This window comes from Ambystoma mexicanum, chromosome 2q, assembly GCF_040938575.1.
Source record: "Ambystoma mexicanum isolate Mex_15411 chromosome 2q, UKY_AmexF1_1, whole genome shotgun sequence".
Taxonomy (NCBI): Eukaryota; Metazoa; Chordata; class Amphibia; order Caudata; family Ambystomatidae; genus Ambystoma; species Ambystoma mexicanum.
Genome location: NC_090924.1, coordinates 126,749,394 through 126,768,106, shown reverse-complemented (window position 1 = coordinate 126,768,106; position 18,713 = coordinate 126,749,394). Strand labels below are relative to the sequence as shown.

The 18,713-nt window shown below is 47.4% G+C and overlaps 18 non-coding genes across 18 annotated transcripts; all 18 read right to left on the bottom strand.

The window, feature by feature from the left end:
* Positions 1 to 1,132: 1,132 nt before the first annotated feature.
* Positions 1,133 to 1,205, bottom strand: TRNAV-CAC (transfer RNA valine (anticodon CAC)). Its single transcript has one exon. It is a non-coding gene; the product is annotated as a tRNA-Val (tRNA).
* Positions 1,206 to 1,625: 420 nt separating this feature from the next.
* Positions 1,626 to 1,697, bottom strand: TRNAP-UGG (transfer RNA proline (anticodon UGG)). Its single transcript has one exon. It is a non-coding gene; the product is annotated as a tRNA-Pro (tRNA).
* A 1,319-nt stretch (positions 1,698 to 3,016) lies between these two features.
* Positions 3,017 to 3,089, bottom strand: TRNAV-CAC (transfer RNA valine (anticodon CAC)). Its single transcript has one exon. It is a non-coding gene; the product is annotated as a tRNA-Val (tRNA).
* Positions 3,090 to 3,509: 420 nt separating this feature from the next.
* On the bottom strand, positions 3,510 to 3,581 carry TRNAP-UGG (transfer RNA proline (anticodon UGG)). Its single transcript has one exon. It is a non-coding gene; the product is annotated as a tRNA-Pro (tRNA).
* A 1,808-nt stretch (positions 3,582 to 5,389) lies between these two features.
* On the bottom strand, positions 5,390 to 5,461 carry TRNAP-UGG (transfer RNA proline (anticodon UGG)). The gene has a single exon. It is a non-coding gene; the product is annotated as a tRNA-Pro (tRNA).
* Positions 5,462 to 6,772: 1,311 nt separating this feature from the next.
* On the bottom strand, positions 6,773 to 6,845 carry TRNAV-CAC (transfer RNA valine (anticodon CAC)). Its single transcript has one exon. It is a non-coding gene; the product is annotated as a tRNA-Val (tRNA).
* Positions 6,846 to 7,265: 420 nt separating this feature from the next.
* On the bottom strand, positions 7,266 to 7,337 carry TRNAP-UGG (transfer RNA proline (anticodon UGG)). The gene has a single exon. It is a non-coding gene; the product is annotated as a tRNA-Pro (tRNA).
* Positions 7,338 to 8,648: 1,311 nt separating this feature from the next.
* On the bottom strand, positions 8,649 to 8,721 carry TRNAV-CAC (transfer RNA valine (anticodon CAC)). The gene has a single exon. It is a non-coding gene; the product is annotated as a tRNA-Val (tRNA).
* Positions 8,722 to 9,141: 420 nt separating this feature from the next.
* TRNAP-UGG (transfer RNA proline (anticodon UGG)) lies at positions 9,142 to 9,213 on the bottom strand. The gene has a single exon. It is a non-coding gene; the product is annotated as a tRNA-Pro (tRNA).
* A 1,291-nt stretch (positions 9,214 to 10,504) lies between these two features.
* TRNAV-CAC (transfer RNA valine (anticodon CAC)) lies at positions 10,505 to 10,577 on the bottom strand. The gene has a single exon. It is a non-coding gene; the product is annotated as a tRNA-Val (tRNA).
* Positions 10,578 to 10,997: 420 nt separating this feature from the next.
* On the bottom strand, positions 10,998 to 11,069 carry TRNAP-UGG (transfer RNA proline (anticodon UGG)). Its single transcript has one exon. It is a non-coding gene; the product is annotated as a tRNA-Pro (tRNA).
* A 1,784-nt stretch (positions 11,070 to 12,853) lies between these two features.
* TRNAP-UGG (transfer RNA proline (anticodon UGG)) lies at positions 12,854 to 12,925 on the bottom strand. The gene has a single exon. It is a non-coding gene; the product is annotated as a tRNA-Pro (tRNA).
* A 1,311-nt stretch (positions 12,926 to 14,236) lies between these two features.
* TRNAV-CAC (transfer RNA valine (anticodon CAC)) lies at positions 14,237 to 14,309 on the bottom strand. The gene has a single exon. It is a non-coding gene; the product is annotated as a tRNA-Val (tRNA).
* A 420-nt stretch (positions 14,310 to 14,729) lies between these two features.
* On the bottom strand, positions 14,730 to 14,801 carry TRNAP-UGG (transfer RNA proline (anticodon UGG)). Its single transcript has one exon. It is a non-coding gene; the product is annotated as a tRNA-Pro (tRNA).
* A 1,291-nt stretch (positions 14,802 to 16,092) lies between these two features.
* On the bottom strand, positions 16,093 to 16,165 carry TRNAV-CAC (transfer RNA valine (anticodon CAC)). Its single transcript has one exon. It is a non-coding gene; the product is annotated as a tRNA-Val (tRNA).
* A 420-nt stretch (positions 16,166 to 16,585) lies between these two features.
* On the bottom strand, positions 16,586 to 16,657 carry TRNAP-UGG (transfer RNA proline (anticodon UGG)). The gene has a single exon. It is a non-coding gene; the product is annotated as a tRNA-Pro (tRNA).
* A 1,319-nt stretch (positions 16,658 to 17,976) lies between these two features.
* TRNAV-CAC (transfer RNA valine (anticodon CAC)) lies at positions 17,977 to 18,049 on the bottom strand. The gene has a single exon. It is a non-coding gene; the product is annotated as a tRNA-Val (tRNA).
* Positions 18,050 to 18,469: 420 nt separating this feature from the next.
* Positions 18,470 to 18,541, bottom strand: TRNAP-UGG (transfer RNA proline (anticodon UGG)). Its single transcript has one exon. It is a non-coding gene; the product is annotated as a tRNA-Pro (tRNA).
* Between the last annotated feature and the right edge of the window lie 172 nt (positions 18,542 to 18,713).

Sequence of the window (18,713 nt, the reverse complement as noted above, 5' to 3'; positions counted from 1 at the left end):
GGTTGGTGGCCCATTGACATCAGGGTGGAAGGTGCTTGCGATACACTGTTCCTTCCTTCCTTCCTTCCTTCCTTTATTCCTCTTATGCTGTTTATGTAATAAGAGGGGACGATACACAGAAGAGAGAAAGTGGCCCAACACACTAAACTAGCAGTCTTCTGATCAATCTGCAGCTGGCAAGGTGGGGGAGAGCCTTTATTTTGCACCTGCTGGGATCTGCATTGGCAGAAGCTCTGAGGGCTGGGCCTTTCCTTTTGCCTGTAAAAACAAAAAGCAGCCCTCCTCCCTCCAGCCCTGAGAGCATGGGCGTGACACTGGAAAAAGCAGCATCTCCCCTTTGGTAAAGATGACCATTGCACAGCTGCTCACTCAGAGCTCGATCGTGCTCGATCAGGCGAGATATATTTAGGTCACCAGCAAAGTCTGTTCTCTTTTCTTGCGTAGGGTGAGCATTCACAGAGCCCAGCTTCGTTGACAAGAGTGCAAAAGGTGTATACTAAAAGCTTTCTGCTTTACTTGAGCGCCATGGCCGTTATTATATTTTGGCTGCTCCAAGCAATCTCTGTCCAGCCGATGCAAATTTCCAGCTCAAATTTTCCCAGCACTCAAAAAGTCCCTCCTCCCGCCAGCTCTGCTTTCAGGAAGTTCAGCAGAAGCAGTCCAACTTCTGTTCCCACTTCAGAGGAAAAGCTTTCTCGGGCCAGAGAAAGCCAGGGAATCACTGTACCGGCAAGTGCATTTCTTACAACTGGTAATCCCTCAGAACACAGAAATGAAGAAGCTGTATATGAAAATGTATTATTTCTTTGGTACACTAACCTATGTAACTAATATGGACCATTTCAGAGGACGGAGCGGACCCAACTGTGATCCCAGAGACCCAAATACCCAGCAGTAGGGAAAATAAATCCTCTCTGTGCTCTGCAACATTACATACACAAAATGCAAGCGCGTGCATTTTTTTATTGGCCCCATATACAGAATACATGTGAGGATGCTTGCCTTCCCAGTGTATTTCTCAAGCTCTTGAGAGCATATGCTATTTCCATGGGAACGCAAATAAGTTCATACTTTACATTTGTGTGTGACAAAAGGGGAAAAAAACTATTTTGTGTAAAATGCCAGCAGAGAGTGTTTCTGCCCGGTCTCGAACCGGGGACCTTTCGCGTGTGAGGCGAACGTGATAACCACTACACTACAGAAACAGCTGCTTGCTCACCTTTGTAGGGACTGGGAGAACAGGTGCAAAGGGCAGTGCAAGTGGACCTGCTTAAAGACTAATCAAATGCCTTGCGCCTGAAGCTCACACAATCCAGCCTAAAACATACGTCCTATCAAGCATGCGCACATATACAAGTATGCCAGCTGAGGGCCTATGCAGCGTACAGAGGGAAGGACATATTTCCACTTTGAGATCGGACGGCCAAAACTCACAAGCAAATCAAGGAATGTTACTGAGAGCTAACAGAGAACACAAAGTGCTTGTCGCAAGGACATGGCACGCAAAGAGGTTCAGGAAGTGAATTGTTCATCGACTACTGCTTACCGAGAAAACCAGAGAGTCTGTCCAATGAAAATAACATTGAAAAAACAAAAAAAAGGAGCTCAAGTTAACCACCTTGATTGGGCTCGTCCGGGATTTGAACCCGGGACCTCTCGCACCCAAAGCGAGAATCATACCCCTAGACCAACGAGCCACGGTCCTTTGAGCATTTGACGGAATTGTCCTCAGCGTTTGCACCCCCCTTAGGATTCGAGGCCAAGAATGCCTATTCCTGAAGTTTGTTCCTGCCGCTGAAAGCCTTGTCGGTGTATGAGCCAAATGAATGCCCCAGTCGGCACGCTCTGACTGTCTTCACAGGTCTCCTCCTCATCCCGAAGGTTGGTGGCCCATTGACATCAGGGTGGAAGGTGCTTGCGATACACTGTTCCTTCCTTCCTTCCTTCCTTCCTTCCTTTATTCCTCTTATGCTGTTTATGTAATAAGAGGGGACGATACACAGAAGAGAGAAAGTGGCCCAACACACTAGACTAGCAGTCTTCTGATCAATCTGCAGCTGGCAAGGTGGGGGAGAGCCTTTATTTTGCACCTGCTGGGATCTGCATTGGCAGAAGCTCTGAGGGCTGGGCCTTTCCTTTTGCCTGTAAAAACAAAAAGCAGCCCTCCTCCCTCCAGCCCTGAGAGCATGGGCGTGACACTGGAAAAAGCAGCATCTCCCCTTTGGTAAAGATGACCATTGCACAGCTGCTCACTCAGAGCTCGATCGTGCTCGATCAGGCGAGATATATTTAGGTCACCAGCAAAGTCTGTTCTCTTTTCTTGCGTAGGGTGAGCATTCACAGAGCCCAGCTTCGTTGACAAGAGTGCAAAAGGTGTATACTAAAAGCTTTCTGCTTTACTTGAGCGCCATGGCCGTTATTATATTTTGGCTGCTCCAAGCAATCTCTGTCCAGCCGATGCAAATTTCCAGCTCAAATTTTCCCAGCACTCAAAAAGTCCCTCCTCCCTCCAGCTCTGCTTTCAGGAAGTTCAGCAGAAGCAGTCCAACTTCTGTTCCCACTTCAGAGGAAAAGCTTTCTCGGGCCAGAGAAAGCCAGGGAATCACTGTACCGGCAAGTGCATTTCTTACAACTGGTAATCCCTCAGAACACAGAAATGAAGAAGCTGTATATGAAAATGTATTATTTCTTTGGTACACTAACCTATGTAACTAATATGGACCATTTCAGAGGACGGAGCGGACCCAACTGTGATCCCAGAGACCCAAATACCCAGCAGTAGGGAAAATAAATCCTCTCTGTGCTCTGCAACATTACATACACAAAATGCAAGCGCGTGCATTTTTTTATTGGCCCCATATACAGAATACATGTGAGGATGCTTGCCTTCCCAGTGTATTTCTCAAGCTCTTGAGAGCATATGCTATTTCCATGGGAACGCAAATAAGTTCATACTTTACATTTGTGTGTGACAAAAGGGGAAAAAAACTATTTTGTGTAAAATGCCAGCAGAGAGTGTTTCTGCCCGGTCTCGAACCGGGGACCTTTCGCGTGTGAGGCGAACGTGATAACCACTACACTACAGAAACAGCTGCTTGCTCACCTTTGTAGGGACTGGGAGAACAGGTGCAAAGGGCAGTGCAAGTGGACCTGCTTAAAGACTAATCAAATGCCTTGCGCCTGAAGCTCACACAATCCAGCCTAAAACATACGTCCTATCAAGCATGCGCACATATACAAGTATGCCAGCTGAGGGCCTATGCAGCGTACAGAGGGAAGGACATATTTCCACTTTGAGATCGGACGGCCAAAACTCACAAGCAAATCAAGGAATGTTACTGAGAGCTAACAGAGAACACAAAGTGCTTGTCGCAAGGACATGGCACGCAAAGAGGTTCAGGAAGTGAATTGTTCATCGACTACTGCTTACCGAGAAAACCAGAGAGTCTGTCCAATGAAAATAACATTGAAAAAACAAAAAAAAGGAGCTCAAGTTAACCACCTTGATTGGGCTCGTCCGGGATTTGAACCCGGGACCTCTCGCACCCAAAGCGAGAATCATACCCCTAGACCAACGAGCCACGGTCCTTTGAGCATTTGACGGAATTGTCCTCAGCGTTTGCACCCCCCTTAGGATTCGAGGCCAAGAATGCCTATTCCTGAAGTTTGTTCCTGCCGCTGAAAGCCTTGTCGGTGTATGAGCCAAATGAATGCCCCAGTCGGCACGCTCTGACTGTCTTCACAGGTCTCCTCCTCATCCCGAAGGTTGGTGGCCCATTGACATCAGGGTGGAAGGTGCTTGCGATACACTGTTCCTTCCTTCCTTCCTTCCTTCCTTTATTCCTCTTATGCTGTTTATGTAATAAGAGGGGACGATACACAGAAGAGAGAAAGTGGCCCAACACACTAGACTAGCAGTCTTCTGATCAATCTGCAGCTGGCAAGGTGGGGGAGAGCCTTTATTTTGCACCTGCTGGGATCTGCATTGGCAGAAGCTCTGAGGGCTGGGCCTTTCCTTTTGCCTGTAAAAACAAAAAGCAGCCCTCCTCCCTCCAGCCCTGAGAGCATGGGCGTGACACTGGAAAAAGCAGCATCTCCCCTTTGGTAAAGATGACCATTGCACAGCTGCTCACTCAGAGCTCGATCGTGCTCGATCAGGCGAGATATATTTAGGTCACCAGCAAAGTCTGTTCTCTTTTCTTGCGTAGGGTGAGCATTCACAGAGCCCAGCTTCGTTGACAAGAGTGCAAAAGGTGTATACTAAAAGCTTTCTGCTTTACTTGAGCGCCATGGCCGTTATTATATTTTGGCTGCTCCAAGCAATCTCTGTCCAGCCGATGCAAATTTCCAGCTCAAATTTTCCCAGCACTCAAAAAGTCCCTCCTCCCTCCAGCTCTGCTTTCAGGAAGTTCAGCAGAAGCAGTCCAACTTCTGTTCCCACTTCAGAGGAAAAGCTTTCTCGGGCCAGAGAAAGCCAGGGAATCACTGTACCGGCAAGTGCATTTCTTACAACTGGTAATCCCTCAGAACACAGAAATGAAGAAGCTGTATATGAAAATGTATTATTTCTTTGGTACACTAACCTATGTAACTAATATGGACCATTTCAGAGGACGGAGCGGACCCAACTGTGATCCCAGAGACCCAAATACCCAGCAGTAGGGAAAATAAATCCTCTCTGTGCTCTGCAACATTACATACACAAAATGCAAGCGCGTGCATTTTTTTATTGGCCCCATATACAGAATACATGTGAGGATGCTTGCCTTCCCAGTGTATTTCTCAAGCTCTTGAGAGCATATGCTATTTCCATGAGAACGCAAATAAGTTCATACTTTACATTTGTGTGTGACAAAAGGGGAAAAAAACTATTTTGTGTAAAATGCCAGCAGAGAGTGTTTCTGCCCGGTCTCGAACCGGGGACCTTTCGCGTGTGAGGCGACCGTGATAACCACTACACTACAGAAACAGCTGCTTGCTCACCTTTGTAGGGACTGGGAGAACAGGTGCAAAGGGCAGTGCAAGTGGACCTGCTTAAAGACTAATCAAATGCCTTGCGCCTGAAGCTCACACAATCCAGCCTAAAACATACGTCCTATCAAGCATGCGCACATATACAAGTATGCCAGCTGAGGGCCTATGCAGCGTACAGAGGGAAGGACATATTTCCACTTTGAGATCGGACGGCCAAAACTCACAAGCAAATCAAGGAATGTTACTGAGAGCTAACAGAGAACACAAAGTGCTTGTCGCAAGGACATGGCACGCAAAGAGGTTCAGGAAGTGAATTGTTCATCGACTACTGCTTACCGAGAAAACCAGAGAGTCTGTCCAATGAAAATAACATTGAAAAAACAAAAAAAAGGAGCTCAAGTTAACCACCTTGATTGGGCTCGTCCGGGATTTGAACCCGGGACCTCTCGCACCCAAAGCGAGAATCATACCCCTAGACCAACGAGCCACGGTCCTTTGAGCATTTGACGGAATTGTCCTCAGCGTTTGCACCCCCCTTAGGATTCGAGGCCAAGAATGCCTTTTCCTGAAGTTTGTTCCTGCCGCTGAAAGCCTTGTCGGTGTATGAGCCAAATGAATGCCCCAGTCGGCACGCTCTGACTGTCTTCACAGGTCTCCTCCTCATCCCGAAGGTTGGTGGCCCATTGACATCAGGGTGGAAGGTGCTTGCGATACACTGTTCCTTCCTTCCTTCCTTCCTTTATTCCTCTTATGCTGTTTATGTAATAAGAGGGGACGATACACAGAAGAGAGAAAGTGGCCCAACACACTAGACTAGCAGTCTTCTGATCAATCTGCAGCTGGCAAGGTGGGGGAGAGCCTTTATTTTGCACCTGCTGGGATCTGCATTGGCAGAAGCTCTGAGGGCTGGGCCTTTCCTTTTGCCTGTAAAAACAAAAAGCAGCCCTCCTCCCTCCAGCCCTGAGAGCATGGGCGTGACACTGGAAAAAGCAGCATCTCCCCTTTGGTAAAGATGACCATTGCACAGCTGCTCACTCAGAGCTCGATCGTGCTCGATCAGGCGAGATATATTTAGGTCACCAGCAAAGTCTGTTCTCTTTTCTTGCGTAGGGTGAGCATTCACAGAGCCCAGCTTCGTTGACAAGAGTGCAAAAGGTGTATACTAAAAGCTTTCTGCTTTACTTGAGCGCCATGGCCGTTATTATATTTTGGCTGCTCCAAGCAATCTCTGTCCAGCCGATGCAAATTTCCAGCTCAAATTTTCCCAGCACTCAAAAAGTCCCTCCTCCCGCCAGCTCTGCTTTCAGGAAGTTCAGCAGAAGCAGTCCAACTTCTGTTCCCACTTCAGAGGAAAAGCTTTCTCGGGCCAGAGAAAGCCAGGGAATCACTGTACCGGCAAGTGCATTTCTTACAACTGGTAATCCCTCAGAACACAGAAATGAAGAAGCTGTATATGAAAATGTATTATTTCTTTGGTACACTAACCTATGTAACTAATATGGACCATTTCAGAGGACGGAGCGGACCCAACTGTGATCCCAGAGACCCAAATACCCAGCAGTAGGGAAAATAAATCCTCTCTGTGCTCTGCAACATTACATACACAAAATGCAAGCGCGTGCATTTTTTTATTGGCCCCATATACAGAATACATGTGAGGATGCTTGCCTTCCCAGTGTATTTCTCAAGCTCTTGAGAGCATATGCTATTTCCATGGGAACGCAAATAAGTTCATACTTTACATTTGTGTGTGACAAAAGGGGAAAAAAACTATTTTGTGTAAAATGCCAGCAGAGAGTGTTTCTGCCCGGTCTCGAACCGGGGACCTTTCGCGTGTGAGGCGAACGTGATAACCACTACACTACAGAAACAGCTGCTTGCTCACCTTTGTAGGGACTGGGAGAACAGGTGCAAAGGGCAGTGCAAGTGGACCTGCTTAAAGACTAATCAAATGCCTTGCGCCTGAAGCTCACACAATCCAGCCTAAAACATACGTCCTATCAAGCATGCGCACATATACAAGTATGCCAGCTGAGGGCCTATGCAGCGTACAGAGGGAAGGACATATTTCCACTTTGAGATCGGACGGCCAAAACTCACAAGCAAATCAAGGAATGTTACTGAGAGCTAACAGAGAACACAAAGTGCTTGTCGCAAGGACATGGCACGCAAAGAGGTTCAGGAAGTGAATTGTTCATCGACTACTGCTTACCGAGAAAACCAGAGAGTCTGTCCAATGAAAATAACATTGAAAAAACAAAAAAAAGGAGCTCAAGTTAACCACCTTGATTGGGCTCGTCCGGGATTTGAACCCGGGACCTCTCGCACCCAAAGCGAGAATCATACCCCTAGACCAACGAGCCACGGTCCTTTGAGCATTTGACGGAATTGTCCTCAGCGTTTGCACCCCCCTTAGGATTCGAGGCCAAGAATGCCTTTTCCTGAAGTTTGTTCCTGCCGCTGAAAGCCTTGTCGGTGTATGAGCCAAATGAATGCCCCAGTCGGCACGCTCTGACTGTCTTCACAGGTCTCCTCCTCATCCCGAAGGTTGGTGGCCCATTGACATCAGGGTGGAAGGTGCTTGCGATACACTGTTCCTTCCTTCCTTCCTTCCTTTATTCCTCTTATGCTGTTTATGTAATAAGAGGGGACGATACACAGAAGAGAGAAAGTGGCCCAACACACTAGACTAGCAGTCTTCTGATCAATCTGCAGCTGGCAAGGTGGGGGAGAGCCTTTATTTTGCACCTGCTGGGATCTGCATTGGCAGAAGCTCTGAGGGCTGGGCCTTTCCTTTTGCCTGTAAAAACAAAAAGCAGCCCTCCTCCCTCCAGCCCTGAGAGCATGGGCGTGACACTGGAAAAAGCAGCATCTCCCCTTTGGTAAAGATGACCATTGCACAGCTGCTCACTCAGAGCTCGATCGTGCTCGATCAGGCGAGATATATTTAGGTCACCAGCAAAGTCTGTTCTCTTTTCTTGCGTAGGGTGAGCATTCACAGAGCCCAGCTTCGTTGACAAGAGTGCAAAAGGTGTATACTAAAAGCTTTCTGCTTTACTTGAGCGCCATGGCCGTTATTATATTTTGGCTGCTCCAAGCAATCTCTGTCCAGCCGATGCAAATTTCCAGCTCAAATTTTCCCAGCACTCAAAAAGTCCCTCCTCCCGCCAGCTCTGCTTTCAGGAAGTTCAGCAGAAGCAGTCCAACTTCTGTTCCCACTTCAGAGGAAAAGCTTTCTCGGGCCAGAGAAAGCCAGGGAATCACTGTACCGGCAAGTGCATTTCTTACAACTGGTAATCCCTCAGAACACAGAAATGAAGAAGCTGTATATGAAAATGTATTATTTCTTTGGTACACTAACCTATGTAACTAATATGGACCATTTCAGAGGACGGAGCGGACCCAACTGTGATCCCAGAGACCCAAATACCCAGCAGTAGGGAAAATAAATCCTCTCTGTGCTCTGCAACATTACATACACAAAATGCAAGCGCGTGCATTTTTTTATTGGCCCCATATACAGAATACATGTGAGGATGCTTGCCTTCCCAGTGTATTTCTCAAGCTCTTGAGAGCATATGCTATTTCCATGAGAACGCAAATAAGTTCATACTTTACATTTGTGTGTGACAAAAGGGGAAAAAAACTATTTTGTGTAAAATGCCAGCAGAGAGTGTTTCTGCCCGGTCTCGAACCGGGGACCTTTCGCGTGTGAGGCGAACGTGATAACCACTACACTACAGAAACAGCTGCTTGCTCACCTTTGTAGGGACTGGGAGAACAGGTGCAAAGGGCAGTGCAAGTGGACCTGCTTAAAGACTAATCAAATGCCTTGCGCCTGAAGCTCACACAATCCAGCCTAAAACATACGTCCTATCAAGCATGCGCACATATACAAGTATGCCAGCTGAGGGCCTATGCAGCGTACAGAGGGAAGGACATATTTCCACTTTGAGATCGGACGGCCAAAACTCACAAGCAAATCAAGGAATGTTACTGAGAGCTAACAGAGAACACAAAGTGCTTGTCGCAAGGACATGGCACGCAAAGAGGTTCAGGAAGTGAATTGTTCATCGACTACTGCTTACCGAGAAAACCAGAGAGTCTGTCCAATGAAAATAACATTGAAAAAACAAAAAAAAGGAGCTCAAGTTAACCACCTTGATTGGGCTCGTCCGGGATTTGAACCCGGGACCTCTCGCACCCAAAGCGAGAATCATACCCCTAGACCAACGAGCCACGGTCCTTTGAGCATTTGACGGAATTGTCCTCAGCGTTTGCACATGCCTTTTCCTGAAGTTTGTTCCTGCCGCTGAAAGCCTTGTCGGTGTATGAGCCAAATGAATGCCCCAGTCGGCACGCTCTGACTGTCTTCACAGGTCTCCTCCTCATCCCGAAGGTTGGTGGCCCATTGACATCAGGGTGGAAGGTGCTTGCGATACACTGTTCCTTCCTTCCTTCCTTCCTTCCTTTATTCCTCTTATGCTGTTTATGTAATAAGAGGGGACGATACACAGAAGAGAGAAAGTGGCCCAACACACTAGACTAGCAGTCTTCTGATCAATCTGCAGCTGGCAAGGTGGGGGAGAGCCTTTATTTTGCACCTGCTGGGATCTGCATTGGCAGAAGCTCTGAGGGCTGGGCCTTTCCTTTTGCCTGTAAAAACAAAAAGCAGCCCTCCTCCCTCCAGCCCTGAGAGCATGGGCGTGACACTGGAAAAAGCAGCATCTCCCCTTTGGTAAAGATGACCATTGCACAGCTGCTCACTCAGAGCTCGATCGTGCTCGATCAGGCGAGATATATTTAGGTCACCAGCAAAGTCTGTTCTCTTTTCTTGCGTAGGGTGAGCATTCACAGAGCCCAGCTTCGTTGACAAGAGTGCAAAAGGTGTATACTAAAAGCTTTCTGCTTTACTTGAGCGCCATGGCCGTTATTATATTTTGGCTGCTCCAAGCAATCTCTGTCCAGCCGATGCAAATTTCCAGCTCAAATTTTCCCAGCACTCAAAAAGTCCCTCCTCCCGCCAGCTCTGCTTTCAGGAAGTTCAGCAGAAGCAGTCCAACTTCTGTTCCCACTTCAGAGGAAAAGCTTTCTCGGGCCAGAGAAAGCCAGGGAATCACTGTACCGGCAAGTGCATTTCTTACAACTGGTAATCCCTCAGAACACAGAAATGAAGAAGCTGTATATGAAAATGTATTATTTCTTTGGTACACTAACCTATGTAACTAATATGGACCATTTCAGAGGACGGAGCGGACCCAACTGTGATCCCAGAGACCCAAATACCCAGCAGTAGGGAAAATAAATCCTCTCTGTGCTCTGCAACATTACATACACAAAATGCAAGCGCGTGCATTTTTTTATTGGCCCCATATACAGAATACATGTGAGGATGCTTGCCTTCCCAGTGTATTTCTCAAGCTCTTGAGAGCATATGCTATTTCCATGGGAACGCAAATAAGTTCATACTTTACATTTGTGTGTGACAAAAGGGGAAAAAAACTATTTTGTGTAAAATGCCAGCAGAGAGTGTTTCTGCCCGGTCTCGAACCGGGGACCTTTCGCGTGTGAGGCGAACGTGATAACCACTACACTACAGAAACAGCTGCTTGCTCACCTTTGTAGGGACTGGGAGAACAGGTGCAAAGGGCAGTGCAAGTGGACCTGCTTAAAGACTAATCAAATGCCTTGCGCCTGAAGCTCACACAATCCAGCCTAAAACATACGTCCTATCAAGCATGCGCACATATACAAGTATGCCAGCTGAGGGCCTATGCAGCGTACAGAGGGAAGGACATATTTCCACTTTGAGATCGGACGGCCAAAACTCACAAGCAAATCAAGGAATGTTACTGAGAGCTAACAGAGAACACAAAGTGCTTGTCGCAAGGACATGGCACGCAAAGAGGTTCAGGAAGTGAATTGTTCATCGACTACTGCTTACCGAGAAAACCAGAGAGTCTGTCCAATGAAAATAACATTGAAAAAACAAAAAAAAGGAGCTCAAGTTAACCACCTTGATTGGGCTCGTCCGGGATTTGAACCCGGGACCTCTCGCACCCAAAGCGAGAATCATACCCCTAGACCAACGAGCCACGGTCCTTTGAGCATTTGACGGAATTGTCCTCAGCGTTTGCACATGCCTTTTCCTGAAGTTTGTTCCTGCCGCTGAAAGCCTTGTCGGTGTATGAGCCAAATGAATGCCCCAGTCGGCACGCTCTGACTGTCTTCACAGGTCTCCTCCTCATCCCGAAGGTTGGTGGCCCATTGACATCAGGGTGGAAGGTGCTTGCGATACACTGTTCCTTCCTTCCTTCCTTCCTTCCTTTATTCCTCTTATGCTGTTTATGTAATAAGAGGGGACGATACACAGAAGAGAGAAAGTGGCCCAACACACTAGACTAGCAGTCTTCTGATCAATCTGCAGCTGGCAAGGTGGGGGAGAGCCTTTATTTTGCACCTGCTGGGATCTGCATTGGCAGAAGCTCTGAGGGCTGGGCCTTTCCTTTTGCCTGTAAAAACAAAAAGCAGCCCTCCTCCCTCCAGCCCTGAGAGCATGGGCGTGACACTGGAAAAAGCAGCATCTCCCCTTTGGTAAAGATGACCATTGCACAGCTGCTCACTCAGAGCTCGATCGTGCTCGATCAGGCGAGATATATTTAGGTCACCAGCAAAGTCTGTTCTCTTTTCTTGCGTAGGGTGAGCATTCACAGAGCCCAGCTTCGTTGACAAGAGTGCAAAAGGTGTATACTAAAAGCTTTCTGCTTTACTTGAGCGCCATGGCCGTTATTATATTTTGGCTGCTCCAAGCAATCTCTGTCCAGCCGATGCAAATTTCCAGCTCAAATTTTCCCAGCACTCAAAAAGTCCCTCCTCCCGCCAGCTCTGCTTTCAGGAAGTTCAGCAGAAGCAGTCCAACTTCTGTTCCCACTTCAGAGGAAAAGCTTTCTCGGGCCAGAGAAAGCCAGGGAATCACTGTACCGGCAAGTGCATTTCTTACAACTGGTAATCCCTCAGAACACAGAAATGAAGAAGCTGTATATGAAAATGTATTATTTCTTTGGTACACTAACCTATGTAACTAATATGGACCATTTCAGAGGACGGAGCGGACCCAACTGTGATCCCAGAGACCCAAATACCCAGCAGTAGGGAAAATAAATCCTCTCTGTGCTCTGCAACATTACATACACAAAATGCAAGCGCGTGCATTTTTTTATTGGCCCCATATACAGAATACATGTGAGGATGCTTGCCTTCCCAGTGTATTTCTCAAGCTCTTGAGAGCATATGCTATTTCCATGGGAACGCAAATAAGTTCATACTTTACATTTGTGTGTGACAAAAGGGGAAAAAAACTATTTTGTGTAAAATGCCAGCAGAGAGTGTTTCTGCCCGGTCTCGAACAGGGGACCTTTCGCGTGTGAGGCGAACGTGATAACCACTACACTACAGAAACAGCTGCTTGCTCACCTTTGTAGGGACTGGGAGAACAGGTGCAAAGGGCAGTGCAAGTGGACCTGCTTAAAGACTAATCAAATGCCTTGCGCCTGAAGCTCACACAATCCAGCCTAAAACATACGTCCTATCAAGCATGCGCACATATACAAGTATGCCAGCTGAGGGCCTATGCAGCGTACAGAGGGAAGGACATATTTCCACTTTGAGATCGGACGGCCAAAACTCACAAGCAAATCAAGGAATGTTACTGAGAGCTAACAGAGAACACAAAGTGCTTGTCGCAAGGACATGGCACGCAAAGAGGTTCAGGAAGTGAATTGTTCATCGACTACTGCTTACCGAGAAAACCAGAGAGTCTGTCCAATGAAAATAACATTGAAAAAACAAAAAAAAGGAGCTCAAGTTAACCACCTTGATTGGGCTCGTCCGGGATTTGAACCCGGGACCTCTCGCACCCAAAGCGAGAATCATACCCCTAGACCAACGAGCCACGGTCCTTTGAGCATTTGACGGAATTGTCCTCAGCGTTTGCACCCCCCTTAGGATTCGAGGCCAAGAATGCCTTTTCCTGAAGTTTGTTCCTGCCGCTGAAAGCCTTGTCGGTGTATGAGCCAAATGAATGCCCCAGTCGGCACGCTCTGACTGTCTTCACAGGTCTCCTCCTCATCCCGAAGGTTGGTGGCCCATTGACATCAGGGTGGAAGGTGCTTGCGATACACTGTTCCTTCCTTCCTTCCTTCCTTTATTCCTCTTATGCTGTTTATGTAATAAGAGGGGACGATACACAGAAGAGAGAAAGTGGCCCAACACACTAGACTAGCAGTCTTCTGATCAATCTGCAGCTGGCAAGGTGGGGGAGAGCCTTTATTTTGCACCTGCTGGGATCTGCATTGGCAGAAGCTCTGAGGGCTGGGCCTTTCCTTTTGCCTGTAAAAACAAAAAGCAGCCCTCCTCCCTCCAGCCCTGAGAGCATGGGCGTGACACTGGAAAAAGCAGCATCTCCCCTTTGGTAAAGATGACCATTGCACAGCTGCTCACTCAGAGCTCGATCGTGCTCGATCAGGCGAGATATATTTAGGTCACCAGCAAAGTCTGTTCTCTTTTCTTGCGTAGGGTGAGCATTCACAGAGCCCAGCTTCGTTGACAAGAGTGCAAAAGGTGTATACTAAAAGCTTTCTGCTTTACTTGAGCGCCATGGCCGTTATTATATTTTGGCTGCTCCAAGCAATCTCTGTCCAGCCGATGCAAATTTCCAGCTCAAATTTTCCCAGCACTCAAAAAGTCCCTCCTCCCGCCAGCTCTGCTTTCAGGAAGTTCAGCAGAAGCAGTCCAACTTCTGTTCCCACTTCAGAGGAAAAGCTTTCTCGGGCCAGAGAAAGCCAGGGAATCACTGTACCGGCAAGTGCATTTCTTACAACTGGTAATCCCTCAGAACACAGAAATGAAGAAGCTGTATATGAAAATGTATTATTTCTTTGGTACACTAACCTATGTAACTAATATGGACCATTTCAGAGGACGGAGCGGACCCAACTGTGATCCCAGAGACCCAAATACCCAGCAGTAGGGAAAATAAATCCTCTCTGTGCTCTGCAACATTACATACACAAAATGCAAGCGCGTGCATTTTTTTATTGGCCCCATATACAGAATACATGTGAGGATGCTTGCCTTCCCAGTGTATTTCTCAAGCTCTTGAGAGCATATGCTATTTCCATGAGAACGCAAATAAGTTCATACTTTACATTTGTGTGTGACAAAAGGGGAAAAAAACTATTTTGTGTAAAATGCCAGCAGAGAGTGTTTCTGCCCGGTCTCGAACCGGGGACCTTTCGCGTGTGAGGCGAACGTGATAACCACTACACTACAGAAACAGCTGCTTGCTCACCTTTGTAGGGACTGGGAGAACAGGTGCAAAGGGCAGTGCAAGTGGACCTGCTTAAAGACTAATCAAATGCCTTGCGCCTGAAGCTCACACAATCCAGCCTAAAACATACGTCCTATCAAGCATGCGCACATATACAAGTATGCCAGCTGAGGGCCTATGCAGCGTACAGAGGGAAGGACATATTTCCACTTTGAGATCGGACGGCCAAAACTCACAAGCAAATCAAGGAATGTTACTGAGAGCTAACAGAGAACACAAAGTGCTTGTCGCAAGGACATGGCACGCAAAGAGGTTCAGGAAGTGAATTGTTCATCGACTACTGCTTACCGAGAAAACCAGAGAGTCTGTCCAATGAAAATAACATTGAAAAAACAAAAAAAAGGAGCTCAAGTTAACCACCTTGATTGGGCTCGTCCGGGATTTGAACCCGGGACCTCTCGCACCCAAAGCGAGAATCATACCCCTAGACCAACGAGCCACGGTCCTTTGAGCATTTGACGGAATTGTCCTCAGCGTTTGCACATGCCTTTTCCTGAAGTTTGTTCCTGCCGCTGAAAGCCTTGTCGGTGTATGAGCCAAATGAATGCCCCAGTCGGCACGCTCTGACTGTCTTCACAGGTCTCCTCCTCATCCCGAAGGTTGGTGGCCCATTGACATCAGGGTGGAAGGTGCTTGCGATACACTGTTCCTTCCTTCCTTCCTTCCTTCCTTTATTCCTCTTATGCTGTTTATGTAATAAGAGGGGACGATACACAGAAGAGAGAAAGTGGCCCAACACACTAAACTAGCAGTCTTCTGATCAATCTGCAGCTGGCAAGGTGGGGGAGAGCCTTTATTTTGCACCTGCTGGGATCTGCATTGGCAGAAGCTCTGAGGGCTGGGCCTTTCCTTTTGCCTGTAAAAACAAAAAGCAGCCCTCCTCCCTCCAGCCCTGAGAGCATGGGCGTGACACTGGAAAAAGCAGCATCTCCCCTTTGGTAAAGATGACCATTGCACAGCTGCTCACTCAGAGCTCGATCGTGCTCGATCAGGCGAGATATATTTAGGTCACCAGCAAAGTCTGTTCTCTTTTCTTGCGTAGGGTGAGCATTCACAGAGCCCAGCTTCGTTGACAAGAGTGCAAAAGGTGTATACTAAAAGCTTTCTGCTTTACTTGAGCGCCATGGCCGTTATTATATTTTGGCTGCTCCAAGCAATCTCTGTCCAGCCGATGCAAATTTCCAGCTCAAATTTTCCCAGCACTCAAAAAGTCCCTCCTCCCGCCAGCTCTGCTTTCAGGAAGTTCAGCAGAAGCAGTCCAACTTCTGTTCCCACTTCAGAGGAAAAGCTTTCTCGGGCCAGAGAAAGCCAGGGAATCACTGTACCGGCAAGTGCATTTCTTACAACTGGTAATCCCTCAGAACACAGAAATGAAGAAGCTGTATATGAAAATGTATTATTTCTTTGGTACACTAACCTATGTAACTAATATGGACCATTTCAGAGGACGGAGCGGACCCAACTGTGATCCCAGAGACCCAAATACCCAGCAGTAGGGAAAATAAATCCTCTCTGTGCTCTGCAACATTACATACACAAAATGCAAGCGCGTGCATTTTTTTATTGGCCCCATATACAGAATACATGTGAGGATGCTTGCCTTCCCAGTGTATTTCTCAAGCTCTTGAGAGCATATGCTATTTCCATGGGAACGCAAATAAGTTCATACTTTACATTTGTGTGTGACAAAAGGGGAAAAAAACTATTTTGTGTAAAATGCCAGCAGAGAGTGTTTCTGCCCGGTCTCGAACCGGGGACCTTTCGCGTGTGAGGCGAACGTGATAACCACTACACTACAGAAACAGCTGCTTGCTCACCTTTGTAGGGACTGGGAGAACAGGTGCAAAGGGCAGTGCAAGTGGACCTGCTTAAAGACTAATCAAATGCCTTGCGCCTGAAGCTCACACAATCCAGCCTAAAACATACGTCCTATCAAGCATGCGCACATATACAAGTATGCCAGCTGAGGGCCTATGCAGCGTACAGAGGGAAGGACATATTTCCACTTTGAGATCGGACGGCCAAAACTCACAAGCAAATCAAGGAATGTTACTGAGAGCTAACAGAGAACACAAAGTGCTTGTCGCAAGGACATGGCACGCAAAGAGGTTCAGGAAGTGAATTGTTCATCGACTACTGCTTACCGAGAAAACCAGAGAGTCTGTCCAATGAAAATAACATTGAAAAAACAAAAAAAAGGAGCTCAAGTTAACCACCTTGATTGGGCTCGTCCGGGATTTGAACCCGGGACCTCTCGCACCCAAAGCGAGAATCATACCCCTAGACCAACGAGCCACGGTCCTTTGAGCATTTGACGGAATTGTCCTCAGCGTTTGCACCCCCCTTAGGATTCGAGGCCAAGAATGCCTATTCCTGAAGTTTGTTCCTGCCGCTGAAAGCCTTGTCGGTGTATGAGCCAAATGAATGCCCCAGTCGGCACGCTCTGACTGTCTTCACAGGTCTCCTCCTCATCCCGAAGGTTGGTGGCCCATTGACATCAGGGTGGAAGGTGCTTGCGATACACTGTTCCTTCCTTCCTTCCTTCCTTCCTTCCTTTATTCCTCTTATGCTGTTTATGTAATAAGAGGGGACGATACACAGAAGAGAGAAAGTGGCCCAACACACTAGACTAGCAGTCTTCTGATCAATCTGCAGCTGGCAAGGTGGGGGAGAGCCTTTATTTTGCACCTGCTGGGATCTGCATTGGCAGAAGCTCTGAGGGCTGGGCCTTTCCTTTTGCCTGTAAAAACAAAAAGCAGCCCTCCTCCCTCCAGCCCTGAGAGCATGGGCGTGACACTGGAAAAAGCAGCATCTCCCCTTTGGTAAAGATGACCATTGCACAGCTGCTCACTCAGAGCTCGATCGTGCTCGATCAGGCGAGATATATTTAGGTCACCAGCAAAGTCTGTTCTCTTTTCTTGCGTAGGGTGAGCATTCACAGAGCCCAGCTTCGTTGACAAGAGTGCAAAAGGTGTATACTAAAAGCTTTCTGCTTTACTTGAGCGCCATGGCCGTTATTATATTTTGGCTGCTCCAAGCAATCTCTGTCCAGCCGATGCAAATTTCCAGCTCAAATTTTCCCAGCACTCAAAAAGTCCCTCCTCCCTCCAGCTCTGCTTTCAGGAAGTTCAGCAGAAGCAGTCCAACTTCTGTTCCCACTTCAGAGGAAAAGCTTTCTCGGGCCAGAGAAAGCCAGGGAATCACTGTACCGGCAAGTGCATTTCTTACAACTGGTAATCCCTCAGAACACAGAAATGAAGAAGCTGTATATGAAAATGTATTATTTCTTTGGTACACTAACCTATGTAACTAATATGGACCATTTCAGAGGACGGAGCGGACCCAACTGTGATCCCAGAGACCCAAATACCCAGCAGTAGGGAAAATAAATCCTCTCTGTGCTCTGCAACATTACATACACAAAATGCAAGCGCGTGCATTTTTTTATTGGCCCCATATACAGAATACATGTGAGGATGCTTGCCTTCCCAGTGTATTTCTCAAGCTCTTGAGAGCATATGCTATTTCCATGGGAACGCAAATAAGTTCATACTTTACATTTGTGTGTGACAAAAGGGGAAAAAAACTATTTTGTGTAAAATGCCAGCAGAGAGTGTTTCTGCCCGGTCTCGAACCGGGGACCTTTCGCGTGTGAGGCGAACGTGATAACCACTACACTACAGAAACAGCTGCTTGCTCACCTTTGTAGGGACTGGGAGAACAGGTGCAAAGGGCAGTGCAAGTGGACCTGCTTAAAGACTAATCAAATGCCTTGCGCCTGAAGCTCACACAATCCAGCCTAAAACATACGTCCTATCAAGCATGCGCACATATACAAGTATGCCAGCTGAGGGCCTATGCAGCGTACAGAGGGAAGGACATATTTCCACTTTGAGATCGGACGGCCAAAACTCACAAGCAAATCAAGGAATGTTACTGAGAGCTAACAGAGAACACAAAGTGCTTGTCGCAAGGACATGGCACGCAAAGAGGTTCAGGAAGTGAATTGTTCATCGACTACTGCTTACCGAGAAAACCAGAGAGTCTGTCCAATGAAAATAACATTGAAAAAACAAAAAAAAGGAGCTCAAGTTAACCACCTTGATTGGGCTCGTCCGGGATTTGAACCCGGGACCTCTCGCACCCAAAGCGAGAATCATACCCCTAGACCAACGAGCCACGGTCCTTTGAGCATTTGACGGAATTGTCCTCAGCGTTTGCACCCCCCTTAGGATTCGAGGCCAAGAATGCCTATTCCTGAAGTTTGTTCCTGCCGCTGAAAGCCTTGTCGGTGTATGAGCCAAATGAATGCCCCAGTCGGCACGCTCTGACTGTCTTCACAGGTCTCCTC